The 14,826-nt window shown below is 39.2% G+C and overlaps 1 protein-coding gene across 29 annotated transcripts in view; it reads right to left on the minus strand.

Moving 5' to 3' along the window:
- The window catches only part of CAP (Cbl-associated protein), a 195,695-nt gene that overhangs the window by 92,619 nt on the left and 88,250 nt on the right, over positions 1-14,826 (minus strand). Inside the window, exon 1 of one of the 29 annotated variants that reach the window (XM_067774860.1) lies at positions 5,443-5,460. The exons of the other annotated variants lie outside the window; for them this stretch is intronic. The gene's annotated coding sequence lies outside the window, so the exon portion shown is untranslated. Of the gene's footprint in view, positions 1-5,442; positions 5,461-14,826 lie in introns of those variants that run through there. 29 annotated transcript variants of the gene reach the window in all.

Genomic DNA, 14,826 nt, shown 5'->3' on the forward strand with positions numbered 1-14,826 from the left:
TGGTCCACCTTTATGGCGATATCTCGAAAAGGCGTCCACCTATAGAACTATGGCCCACTCACTCTTAAAATGCTCATTAGCACCTTTCATTTGGTACACATGTCATACAAATACATTCCAGGGTTACCCTAGGGTTATTTTCCTACATGGTGGTCTTCCCTTATTTTGTCTCCATCGCTCTCAACTGAGTATGTAATGTTCGATACACCCGAACTTAACCTTCCTTACTTGTTTTAATTTTTCTTTGTGCGTATCTCTACGCACAAACAGCTAAAATCACAAATCTCTTTTGATTTGTCGCTGCATATAAATACATAATAAATATATATATATAAGTACTTTCAAACCTATATATATTTAGCGATGCGCGTGTTCTTGTAGGTGTCTGTTTAGCGATAGTTTAGATGTGATTTCATCGCGTTCATAAATGAGATCTCTTCAAATTTATCAGCCACCTGTAAGTGAACGAACGCAATGAAGGTGGCTGCGGCTATGGCTGCGGTTGTTTATACGTAGGCAACATTGATTCCTGTCTACGACTAAATCAAGGGAATTGGCAACACTTCAGCACCCCATCATCAGCGATGACTCAACATTCGAAATTGTCGTTCGTTTTTTCCATCTTGTTTGTTTGTTTTTGCTTTATTATTAGCTATTTTTGATCAATCAAAGTTGTATGTTAAAGGTGACATTTGTAATTTAATTTCAATTTCTTTTTTAGATTATTTTAGATTTTAGGAGATAAAGTAATTGTTGTGGCTTTTACGTCTTATTGAGTGATCTTCTAAAGATTTTTTAAAATATTTAAATTTCTGAATTACTTTGAAAACTTTCAACAAAAAAGTGTGAAACATGAAGTATGGTTAGGTTAGTTTGAACTGCCCGGTCAATAAAGAACTCACATAGTATTACCAGCATTTGTTTTACGACCAAACATAAGAACACCAATCAGGTTCCAGGACTTATGTTATACAATAATTTCGTCCTCCTGGCAAATACTAGAAATTTTCTAAGCCCCAGCTTAATAGTTGCCTCGAGATCTGGCAACTCTGCTGCTCCTAGTAGCTCGCACTGCCTACATCTGCTGTTACTACTAGGCCTGACATAGAAGCATATGACGTCAGAAGGCAGTGTCTAGCTAGTATGTCGTAAGCTATAAGTCTTCTCTCTTCAGAAATATGAAAAACTTTTTGAGTCTAATATCGTAGGCTTTGCACATGATCTTAGAAATTTTGCAGCCCTGCGCTTTTTTCCACACCTTTCCTGCTTGATGTATCATATGCAACTCCTGTCTGCTTTTAGTTTTTCCCAAACGGATTGGGCCGTATATCGTCGTTTCAGCGAGTATTGCAGCCTGCTTTGCCAACTCATTGGGGTTTTCTTTACCTTCTATCCCTTTATGAGCGGGAACCCAGTATACATGTATGGTCCAGCCTGAGCGAAGTTTTTCCAACGCTTCTTTGTATACCAGAATACTTCTTGATGAAAAACTGTGTGAAATTATTGATTTAATCACCGCCTGACTATCAATATATATATTGAGGCGACTGCAGCTTAAGCACGCTTTCTTTCGAATTTCTGCTGCTTTCTTCATGGATATAATTTTCGCCTGAAAGACGCTGCAGTAATCTGGCAGCCTGTAGGATCTACTTTTTACTGGATCGACACAGTAAACAGCCGACCCGACCGCTTCCATTAATTTGAAACCATTCGTATATACGTGTATAGTATGTTCTGCCATCTCTGCACCGTGACTCAATTGGTATGAGGAAGTATTGGAAGTATGGTTGACTTTTGGACACCCATTTCTTCTTCAAAGTTAAAAAAGGAGATCGCGTCAGAACATCTTTTAGTTATATGTTTTATTTACAGACTTCGAGGGCTTTGCAGAGGCAAAAGCAGACGGTAGACCTATTTCTAGATGAGGATCAGCCTTATTAAACACTTAAATTGATATCACAATAGCCATTAGACCACTTAACTCCAACGAAGATTAACTCAGGATGACGGAAAATTGGTCTAAAATAGTTCAAACTTTTACCTTAAAGAAAATATTAACACTTAACAGGAAATTTCATCCCCACTGTTAGGGTCTCTTTGAGGGGCATGTGTGGCTGGTGGACCCTATAAACCGGTTTTTCAAGCTAAAAGCTATGCGTTCTTATATGCTCTTTAGATTTAAGGAGGATAACGTAAACGAATTTGCGGGTCTGCCAAAATAACGCTCTTAAACCCACTACAAGTTATCTCCATGTGACACCTAAATATCAATAGCGAGGCGGAAATACTCTAAACCAAATAAATTACAAGACATTACAGACAACCACTTAGGTCGTAACCGGCTCCCAGTAAAATGAGGAAGTTCCATAAGTGGAATAGTAAATCCGTAATACCAAATCAAACTAATTGATCCGACGACATGCCATGAAAGACACCATGGATTTTAGAGGAAAAAAGTGATCAACCACAAGGGGAATGAATGAAATGACGGACTAGAGCTATACCCGAAGTAGTAAATTGAATAGTTACGTAAAATCTTTCGATTATATATGTGCGATCCATCCGCATGAGAAGCAGATTAAGTTTAAACTCTTACGGATGAGTCCTTAGGGAGAAAAACTTTCAGCTATATAAAGCATTCTTATTAAAACGCATTCTAAGCAGAGCAGAAAACTTAATATGATAAAGATCCACTTAGGGTTGCTGTCACTGCAAATAACACCGGACGATATTGGAAAAAATCTGTCTGGATAACAGGGTAGCTAAAAAAAGGTGGATATCGGTTACCCTTCGTATACTCGGCACAACCCTACTCCTTGCAAGGAAAAAGAAGACCTACAAGCCTACAAGCTTTTGTATACTTCCTTACCAAGATAAGTATTTACGCCTTGTTCTGGCCAAAGCCAAGCAGTTAAGCATAAAGTGACCTCGGTATCCTCCATGCATATATTCCAAATGGGCAGTGCTTGTTAACACTTCAGAGCAATTTGGTTAAGTATTTGGCATTAACAACCGGGCAGAAGGATATTGATAACTGGCCCGGGCCTACCTTTCAAGAAGCATACTGAAACTCTCATACTGTCATTCACATAGGGCTCACACGTACTAGTACGGGCTAGGATAGGCTAGGTGGGTTTAATGACCAAACTGAATAACTCTATTAAAAGCCAGGACCTATGTTATAAAATAACTGCAGCACTGGCTAAGAAATTGCCAATTTCGTGCACACAGTTGAAGCCTAACACTTTAACATCCGTCTGACTGGTCGAGTAGATGCAAAACTTCTTAACACATAACGCACCAAGTAGAATGGTAGAATTCCGTTTACTGGGAAGCTTCCCGACAGAATACTCCAGAATTGGTGTGACGACCGTACCATCCAGCCAGTGCACTACCTCCAGAGTACGTTTTCCAACAATCTCACCGCGGCAGTATAAAAAAAAAAGTAAATGTAAGGCGCGATAACCTCCGAAGAGATCTAAGGCCGAGCTTCTCTTCCAATTTGCCTCGTGCTCCTCTTGATTTTCCCTACATATTGGCCGGACGGGACCTACATGTTTTATGCCGACTCCGAACGGCATCTGCAAGGCAGATGCGTTTTCACTGAGAGCTTTTAATGCAGAAATACACCCGGAGAACTTGCCAAACACTGCCGAGGGGCTGGCAGTATAAAACGACTTAGTATTTTATCTTTGGCTCTGAACTCTGTATTAAGCTTCGACGACATCATGATGTTTATAGCGATGGTTTGCTTATGGAGTATAGCCTGAATATAGAAATTTTAGCCTTCCTTAGTTTAGTTAGTCCGCAATTAAAAAAGGAAAAGCAAGTCGCGATATCACTCTCATCGGATTAAGACAGAGCTTCTCCTCCAGTTTTCGTCGTGCTCCTTTCTAACTTTTCCTACAAATTAGCGGAACAAGACCTACATGTTTTACTCCGACTACGAACGGCATCTGCTAGTAGATGAATTTTCAGATGATATTTATGACAGAAATACACTCGCAGTGTTTACCAAACCTCTGCCGACTGGCGACCCCCTCGAAAAATTTTTTTTTTATTTAAAAGGTTGTTTCAAAATATTTTTTAGTTTTTATCGGGTTTTGAATCAACAAGGTGAAAGTTTTCGGTAAACATTGATATGTAATCAACATAGGCCACCACTTGGCAGCCTTTTTTCCGAGGACTTGAAGTAGGTTGCTTCCGACTAAGACATAAGGGGAGGGGTATATAACACCTCACATATATGTATGACCTGCGCAGATTTGAATTCCAAAACTTTTTAAGAAATTTTGGTTGTCTGTTTGCCAAAAATTATTTACAGCGCTTCGATGTCAATAAAAGTGTCCAAGATGAACTCTTTGCACTCTAGTAACCCAACGTGTAACAGCCGAATGGAAAGCTGTTCCAGTAGATCTGCCTTTACAATGTAAGCAAAAGCTATATCTTGCCCAGTGTTATTACATATTTTCAAGCTGAAGGATTTAGTTCGCCGATTATGTAGCCTCGACTATTCCCTTGTAAGCCGGCAATCATTTAGGGATAGGTGTTACTGTTATGCCACTCAGGAGTCTGCTGCTAGATTATAACAGATTCAATTCGACTACCACTGGCGTTTTCATTGTTGACGGCTTCTTGATGTTAAGAAAGGCTTTGTGCACAAATGTTTGACAATCGAATAAAGGACCTTTTCGTTAGACCTTTCGTAACATTACGCATGTTGAGCTGACGACGCATCCTGCTCCTTACGCAAAGATCCAATGCGATGGAGAAGTGGCCGTAGTTCTTTTGTAGGCGTTGGCTTCTTTGATCAAGAGTCTGCAGAGGACTTGAAGGACACGACATGACAGGACACGAAAATACGCACCGAAAAAGTAAAAAGGGCATAACTTACATTTGAGTCCGTTTACTGATTATTTTTTTCCTGTGCGCTTAAGGTATGCAGTTGAAAGCTTCCAAGCTTTTAAGGCATCAAATTTCTTTTATTTGATTTTTTGCTGTATTTTGGACAAAGGAAGCTACTGAAATCATGGTAGCCACTTTTTCAAAATTTGTTTAAATTAAAAGTGCTTGGTTTTTACCTTTAGCTTGTCTCTTCTTCTTCTTCTTTACATTCGAATTTTATTTCAAAAGCTTGAAATATGATGTGATTACCGTTATATCATTGAACTTCTTACGATGTAAAACTTTTTTAAAATTTAAAAAAAATTTTTAAAACGCAAAGAAGTGTTCGATTGCTGTGCGCTAAAAAACCATCCACAACCGGTCTTTGAAAAACAAAAACAAAAAATTCTAAATCACGCTTTAAACAAACACAATGATTTGTAATTACACATCACCTAATTACAATTCGCTCACGCACATACACACGCAAACCGGCTTGCAGCACGCTTCCTGCAAAGCTTTCAAACCAAAGTCTTGTATTTTATTTTATTCACTTACAGGATCTTAATTTTTCGCTACAAAAAAATAAGCTCACGAAGGAAATATTTTTCCGTTATTGGTCTGACTTGCAAATATTTGATTTGATTTTTTATATTTGTAAGTTTTTTTCAGATTCGACGTTTCGCGTTTTTTGCTGGCTGACTCCGCGCGCGTTTGGAGTCGACTGATTGTTGCGTGACACAGCGAAAGTAAACACTCCAAAAAGCAGCAGCAGCTTGGAAGCGACGATGAAGTCAAAAAATGCTGTCATTGTTTTTGTCAGCGTTGTTGTTGTTATCGCTGCTGCTGTTATTAAAAGCTGTGGCAGCTAAATGGTCACCGCAGGCGGAATGTACTGCAAAAATCACTACCTTTATTGAATAGACATGTAGAGGGAGGGGGGACAGATCGACGGACGTACGGTGTGGTAGATGGATAAGCACACAGATAGGCAGTGGAACAAACAGCTGAGGCGCATGGGATGGATGAACAGACAGGCGTAGGTCAGGCAAAGCATTCGGTAGTTCCCAATGAGGCAGCAGCAGTTTAGGCACACACCCAGTTTGAGTGGCATTAAATAAGTGCAGCAACAATAAAAACAAAACAGCAAAAACAACAACAAAATGACATGAAAACAAAACGACAACAACTACAAACATAAGACAACTAGTTTGCATGTTGTTGAGGTATACAAGCTGATCAATTACAAAAAACAACAAAATGACAATACGGCACCAAACAAAAAAAATGTTCATTGGTGTGTGTAAGCAAACTGATGACTACGTCAGGGGCGAACTGAGAACAATGCAAATCAGGCGGATTTTTTTTTGTAATTTTAATTCTAACTTTTTATACCCAGCAGTGGCTGTTGGTGTAGAGACGCATATTAGGAGTTATCATAATACTTGGCGCCGAAATGGAAAAAAAAATTAAGGCAGACTGAAAAGAAGCATGACTTCATTTAAAAGAACTATCCAATGAAGTTAAGCAGAATATGAATTGACCGTGGGTGCGTGAGGTCAAGCATAAAAACACTTCTGAAAAATTTTTTCTAATTGAGGACGTCGGTTGGCAATAGTTTGGCTCTATGAGTGAATATAAAAGCTGTCCATACCGAGAGAAGAGATAGCAAGGGATGGAACAGGCTTATTGGTATGCGACAGACGGAGCAGTTGAAAGTGGGCAATGTCTAAAAACACAAGGAAGACAAACACTTTTCAAATAAAGAGTGTGGGAAGCGAGAGAGTGACCTGGCTTGTTGGTATGCGACAGATGGAGTGGTTGAGGGCAGTCAGTGTCGGGTATTACATTTACGGTGAAATGATCGGGTGAACGGAATCGGCTGGACAAACGATAGCGCAAGTAGCCGAACAAGAGCTCCGTAATATGGAGATCGGTCTTCACCTTCGAAGTCATATTTGACGGCACGTCTTTCTTAACAGCCAGGCTTGGCTAAATAGGCATAATCTTATCCACTTCCACCGGATTACCAAGGGCACTGGTTTCCTTGCTGAATACATGCACATACATCCGTATCGATTTACTCTGAATGTTAAGCAAATAACATGTTCTTGTGGAGAAGAAATACGTCATCCAAGGTAGCAATCGACTTATAAAAAAAAAAAAATCGACTTAGACAGTCGATAAACAATCACAACGATGTAGCTAAGAATGGATCTGCCTATGAGCTATGTAAAGTATCCAGGCAAACTTGGCACTCCATATTGATAACCGAATAAAATCCCTAATTGATCTAAACTCTATCACCCTAGCTCCTCCGTGGAATGGACAGAAAATGTTGAACAACCCCATCATTTCCTTGGCTGGCTACCATGGTGAGCATGCCAGGTATGCTATCAATTTCATGCTTTAACGAAGCTATATTCACTGCTGAGTAATTTTCAAAGGGAACTGAGCTGAAACCAAGAAGTTCGGCTAAGTGTAGGAAGAAAACCTTGCCAGAAAGAGAAAGCCCACATAAATCACGGGTAGCATGCGTCCCTACGTTTCAGGAGATTGGCATATTGTTAGGCAACCTGAGTGAACAAATATTCAAAAAAAACAAAAAAAACCGCAGAATGTCTTTCAAAAATAACTCATTTCATCGCATTTGACCTGCAAACGCAATCCACATTTCAGCAATACACACCCTTCGGTGCTTTTTCTTGCGATGTATTGATGTTCTCGAAGTTGAGTCTTCCAGAGAAGTTAAGTGAAATGCGAATGATTTTATTTATTTTTATTTGAGTCCAGTGAAAGTGTAACATTAGACTTTAGGCAGCACAATTTTTTTTGAATGATTACAATGCCCCACAGAACAAAAAAATTGGGATGTTCAACGGAGGAGACAGGTCAATTCTTAGGCATTTTTGGTCGCTGAATACGAATCCGTTGTCAGAATTCAAAAGTTAGCTCTCGTTTTTTTTTCTAACCTCAAAAAACTCCCGCTTTTCGTTTCAAAAACTCGAAAACCGGAATTTTTTTGAGGTCAGAAAAGACAAGTAAGGAAGGCTAAGTTCGTGTGTAACCGAACATTACATACTCAGCTGAGACCTATGGAGACAAAATAAGGGAAAATCACCATTTAGGAAAATGAACCTAGGGTAACCCTGGAATGTGTTTGTATGACATGTGTATCAAATGGAAGATATTAAAGAGTATTTTAAGAGGAAGTGGGCCATAGTTCTATAGGTGGACGCCTTTTCGAGATATCGCCATAAAGTTGGACCAGGGGTGACTCTAGAATGCGTTTGTTCAATATGGCTATGAAATGAAAGGCGTAAATGAGTATTTTAAAAGGGAGTGGGTCTTAGTTCTATGGGTGGACGACGCCTTTTCAAGATATCGCCATAAAGGTGGACTAGGGGTGACTCTAGAATTTGTTTGTATGATATGGGTATCAAATGAAAGGTGCTAATGAGTATTTCAAAAGGGAGTGGGTCTTAGTTCTATAGGTGGACGCCTTTTCGAGATATCGCCATAAAAGTGGACCAGGGGTGACTCTAGAATGTGTTTGTACGATATGGGTATCAAATTAAAGGTGTTAATGAGGGTTTTAAAAGGGAGTGGTGGTAGTTGTATAGGTGACCGACTTTTCGAGATATCGCCATAAAGGTGGACCAGGGGTGACTCTAGAATGCGTTTGTACAATATGGGTATCAAACGAAAGGTGTTAATGAGTATTTTAAAAGGGAGTGGGTCTTAGTTCTATAGTTAGACGCCTTTTCGAGATATCGCCATAAAGGTGAACCAGGGGCGACTCTAGAATATGTTTGTACGATATGGGTATCAAATTAAAGGTATTAATGAGGGTTTTAAAAGGGAGTGGTGGTAGTTGTATAGGTGAAGGAGTTTTCCAGATATCGACCAAAATGTGGACCAAGGTGACCCAGAACATCATCTGTTGCATACCACTAATTTATTTATATATGTAATACCACGAACAGTATTCCTGCGAAGATTTCAAGGGTTTGTTATTTTGCTCTGCAGAACTTTTTCATTTTCTTCTACTTAATATGGTAGTGTCACACCCATTTTACAAAGCTTTATTCTAAAGTTATATGTTGCGTAAATAAACCAATCCAATTACCATGTTTCATCCCTCTTTTCGTATTTGGTATAGAATTATGGCATTTTTTTCATTTTTCGTAATTATCGATATCGAAAAAGTGGGCGTGGTCATAGTCGGACTTCGGCCATTTTTTATACCAATTCCAAGTGAGTTCGGATAAGTACGTGAACTGAGTTTAGTAAAGATATATCGATTTTTGCTCAAGTTATTGTGTTAACGGCCGAGAGGAGGGACAGACGGTCGACTGTGTATAAAAACTGGGCGTGGCTTCAACCGAATTCGCCCTTTTTCACACAAATAAGTTATCGTCCTAGAATCTAAGCCCCTACCAAATTTCACAAGGATTGGTAAATTTTTGTTCGACTTATGGCATTAAAAGTATCCTAAACAAAATAAAATAAAAAAGGGTGGAGCCACGCCCATTTTGAAATTTTCCTTTATTTTTATATTTTGTTGCACCATATCATTACTGGAGTTTAATGCTGACATAATTTACTTATATACTCTAAAATATTAAATTTTTTGTTAAAATTTTACTTTAAAAAAATGTTTTTTTAAGTGGGCGTGGTCGTTCTCCGATTTTGCTAATTTTTATTAGGCATGTATATAGTAATAGAAGTAACGTTCCTGCCAAATTTCATCATGATATCTTGAACGACTGCCACAGTACAGCTTGCAAAACGTTTAAATTACCTTCTTTTAAAAGTGGGCGGTGCCACGCCCACTGTCCAAAATTTTACTAATTTTCTAATCTGCGTCATAAGCTCAACTCACCTACCAAGTTTCATCACTTTATCCGTCTTTGGTAACGAATTATCGCACTTTTTCGGTTTTTCGAAATTTTCGATATCGAAAAAGTGGGCGTGGTTATAGTCCGATATCGTTCATTTTAAATAGCGATCAGGAACCTAAATACCAAATTTCATCAAGATACTTAAAAATTTACTCAAGTTATCGTGTTAACGGGCGGACGGACGGACGGACGGACGGACATGGCTCAATCAAATTTTTTTTCGATCCTGATGATTTTGATATATGGAAGTCTATATCTATCTCGATTCCTTTATACCTGTACAACCAACCGTTATCCAATCAAAGTTAATATACTCTGTAAGCTCTGCTCAACTGAGTATAACAAGAGCTAACTTTTGAATTCTGACAATCGATTCGTGTTCAGCGACCAAAAATCCATAAGAATTGACCTGTATCCTTCGTTGAACATCCCACTTGTTTTCTGTGGGGCTGTGTTATCAATTGCTCCTAAAAGTATACAATGTTGAATGAAGTGTGCACACGACAATTTTTAGAAATCCCCGCAAGACACCATCCAGAAAACGTTTCTATAATATGTTCGGTGTGTCTTGTCGAGATTTAGAGCAGCCCAGAATTTGCTATTAGGTATATAAAATTTGATTCCATCCAAAGTTAAACTTCCTTGCCCGCTTTTTATTTCCAATCCATTTTTATTTTTGTTTCTGAACATATTTTAAATTACCTCTAAACAAAAAAAAGAAGCTTGATGATCAGTCAAGCATCAGACAGTCAGTCAATCGTGCGCGTCCATGTCCACACCGTTTGTGTACGCATAACAACAATTTCAAGTATTGTCACAAACATTTCCCTGCCGCGCCCTATAATACCACCAAAATAATGGAATGACTTTGAACAATCAAATAAAACTGAACAGCAACAACAACAGTCGCTACATTAAAATACCAATTGCTTTGTTAGTCCATATTCGCATATTGTCTAATTATTGATTCTTTAGAAAAAGTTCTGCAAGAGGGCTCAGCCGTATTTGCTATAAAGCAATTGAACGCGCTTCCGGTTTATGCGGGCGCGTATATAATAGAAGTTGAACACATACACACACCCAAACACGGACACATATTCACATGAAGAGAAAACATTCACATGTGATCGAAGTAAGTAATTTACAATGGAAGCACCCGCTAAACGGCACTGTAATCGTCTTGCGCCGCAACACACTGAGCACTCCCTCATTTTCATCAAGCCGTTGTTCGGTGTTGGGTAGCGTTGAGAACAGCCGCAGTCAGTCAATCAAATCAATCAGAAGTTTGCCTTTTGTATTTCGTTTTTGCCTTAAACTTATTTAGAGTATAATAAAAAGCAAATAAAAATAAATTCTAATACATAGAAATTTAGAACGTTGGAACGAAAAAAATGCAGTAAAATAAGAGGGGCGCTCGATAAGTTGGTTCGTGGTTGTGTTTGTTATACTTATGAGACACAAAACCACATTAGCTAGAGAGAGCCTGATATAATGCTACTGGCAGAGGGAGTCAAAGACAAGCTTCATTATTTTCATTATTATTTGATAATAGAAAACAAAAAGGGTGTCCCCCTAAGCACAAATACATTTACTCTGGATGCCTTTCAAGACATAGAAAGAACTCTAAACAATGTTTCGCCCAGGGTTGTCGAAAAATACATGGCTTGTTTAGAGTGGAGGAACTCTTGTCGAATTCAATTAACAAACTTCTATGCAAAAAAATCTACGCATCGGAGTTGACTGTGACGACAATCCAGAAAAGAGGGTTTCGGCAGTGAACACGCTTTACTGGGCTGACAATGAAGAGGAAAAGTTTTTGGTAGCTAACACGTTTCAGGTTGACTTGAAACCCGTTTCCGTCATCCCTTCTCAAATTTGGTTTCAAGACATATCTGTTTCGGCGTTGTGCCATCATCAATTATCCACCCTGTTGGAAAATCAACCAAATAAAATAATCTAGAAATCTTGGTTGGGGGTATATTGGACTCGCTGCGTGATTTTCCGCAGGGCTATCTAAACACTTACTTAGGTGGGACGAGCAAAAGAAACTAGTTCCATTTCTGAGGAGATATAAAAGTACTGCTTTCAGGCCAGATTAAATATCTAGGAATAAATTTGTAGAAGAAAAACTATTTCAACTAAACGCCACTTGACCTTATGGTCATTTGAAGTGAATAAAGTGTCAATTGACGTTAATGCTGCTGACCTTATATCACATTTCTGAGCTAAACACGCGGTCGATATTTCTGAGTAGGCACCTACGGCCCGGGCGTTGGGGCGTTGATTAGGCTACCAAACCCAAATATGCCATGTGCCGACAACGTGCGCGATTCAGCGTCTTACTACCCACGAGAGAGATACGAGAAATGGTAGTGACTTAGACAGTAGATGAGTTAATAAGTGAACGAATGGCGCAAACTTAAAAGGGAAGGTCGTTGGCGGGGTTTTCAGTGGGTAGCTAGATCTGATGGCCAACTGAAGCTGCTAGATGACCGTAGCTTCTTGAAAGTGAAAGCCAACGCATGTTAAGATGTGGTGGTGCCATAGAGTGGGGTATGAGCGTGCTTGATATTCTTTGCGACAGCTTCAAACTATTTAAATCTAATCAATCAAACTAATAGAATGATCTGCGTTCCGTGGTATAGTAATATGGCAACTGTCAAGCGGGTACAACTAAGCCAGACGCAGCCAGCTGCATAGAATTTAAAGTTTCGCTGGACACCTGTAGTCTGCTATAGTCAGGCTGGAAATACATCTTGGGGACAAACGAAATCTTTCTGGCTGAACGTGAATTTTCGGAGGCCTGCTGAAATTAAGGGGTTCTTGCTGTTCTGGCAGCTCACTGTCCAATGTAAGTTCATGCATTACGTCCCAATATATTGCGAAGCTATTTCTGCTGCAGATCCGTGATGTGGACAGCGAGTATCGAAGGAGGTATAAAAGTAAGCTTTATAAGCCTTACGCAGGTATGGCTAGGAAATGTTATGCGAGTGTATGAAAACGCTCTGACCAATAAACTATTACAGTCGACACCGGAGTTTGCAAGCAGAGGAAGGAGGAGACCTTCACTGAGTTGGTAGAGGGAGCCAAAAAAATTTTCCACCATTCAAAAATCACTGACCTATTCCACTACCCTCGTAGCGTGTGTCAATAAGTTTGTATGTGCGTTAACAACCTTTGAGCGCATCTGCCACAAAATGAGGTGCGTACAAGGAGCGTCACTAAACTATAAGTAGAGTACAATTAAATTACCTAAGCACAAAACGCCAACCTGCCCTGAATACGACATACCAACTTCAGCCACTACCTCAATAGGTTTTCGCTAAATTGTTGTAACTACGAATAGGTACTTAAGCTTTTGCACTGATGGCTGACGTTTTCAATGCCCGCAAGTCTAGCGCGTTCGCAATAAATCAACGCTTTGTACTGATGAGCTATTTTGTTATGTCGGCTCGTAAAAATTTACACAAAAAGCTTATTGAATTTCTGCAAACAACGGACACTAAAAAGTAAATAAGATTTAATAGAATGTAGCATATAGATAACAACAAAAAAGTATACCAAACAATTTTTTTGAAACGAAGTTGGTAAGACAAAGAAAAAAACAACTCAACACTAATTACGTTTTAGGGATTAGACGAATTAATACGCTTTAGTGACCGACTACTGCCAACTTAGTTGATGGGAGAAGTAGAGATGGGTTTGTAACTCGGTACTGCGGGACTAATTTTAAAATAGGGGCTATGGGCAGTACAGGAAGGGTGATTACAAAAAGCTGGTGAAACCGCATGATTATTATATCCGAGGACTCCGACATAACAGTAATATCACTTAAACCAGAAGTTTTCAGTTTTGGTATACACCGAGTCAAAAACGATCCACAGAACATAGCAGAGTAAGCAGAAGAGGCCTAGACGTCTTATAAGTAAGAATTAATATATGTGTTTGAAAGGCGTGGAAAGGTTTCAACAGGAATTTATGAAATTTTTACAGAAGGTTCACGTATTCATAGAGCTATGTAGGAGTAGGAAAACGAGTAGAACTGGAATTTGAAATTGGAGTGGTAGTGTGAGAGGGAGTGGGTGTGGGAGGTATAAGTGAAAGTCGGAGAGTGAAGAGGAGATTGAGGATAGAAGGAATAGAAAAAGGACGGGAGTGGGAAGGTGAACTGAAGGAAAGAGAAGAAAAGCAAGGAGAACAGATTAACAAGGCAGGTAGAAAAGCCCATTTTTAAAATTTGGGCAACCCAATATTCGGTAAGGACAAGATCATTTGGTTATGCTTGTGAATATAAAAAAACGTGATTGTCTGTAAGTTGAAGCAATTAGATACGGGATCCATCAAACTCACCTACTTTTAAGTCAATTTAAGCGCCACAAGCTTTTCAAAAATTAGTTTCTGATAGTTCAGGCGATTCAGGATGTCAATCTTAGGAGGCTGCCGTCGACTTAGCCGCCAACGCGGAAATAACGACAATCTGAACTCTTATAAAATTTTGAAGGCAGACCATAGTTAAGTCAGGATAATGTCTGCCGTGTCTGCTGTTGATTATAAATTTCCGATTTTGGTTTCTTTTCTCAGAAAAAATTTGTATTTTGGAGGTCGTACAGATCTCCCCCTTTAAGCTAGAGGATAGCGCTGAGCCAGCATTGGGAGTTTCGCCTTTTAATGTCTAGTATATTTTTGGAGAGTTACCATTTGACCTCCACGTATGTATTTCGTGCCAATCCCTTCGAAACTTGTCGACGCTTTTACTGGGACTTGATTATGGGCGAAGCACATAATTTGCTGTTTTTTTTAAATGCGTTCTTGTCATATTTTAGTTTTCCGTTCCAATTTTGTCATAATGGGAGTTCGGAAAACGTTCTCGAGTTTGTTTGAATAGTAACAAAAGGTATTAGTGCAGGAGCATACTGGATTCATCTGCAGCAAAAACTGCACATTTCCATAATACTCAGATAGCGCCAGCTTGTCGCATATGTTTCTTCAACGTTTTGCCATAAGAATACTAATGAATTCCATTTGAGGTATTAGGGTG

Source organism: Eurosta solidaginis, chromosome 3 (assembly GCF_040869045.1).
Source record: "Eurosta solidaginis isolate ZX-2024a chromosome 3, ASM4086904v1, whole genome shotgun sequence".
Classification (NCBI taxonomy): Eukaryota; Metazoa; Arthropoda; class Insecta; order Diptera; family Tephritidae; genus Eurosta; species Eurosta solidaginis.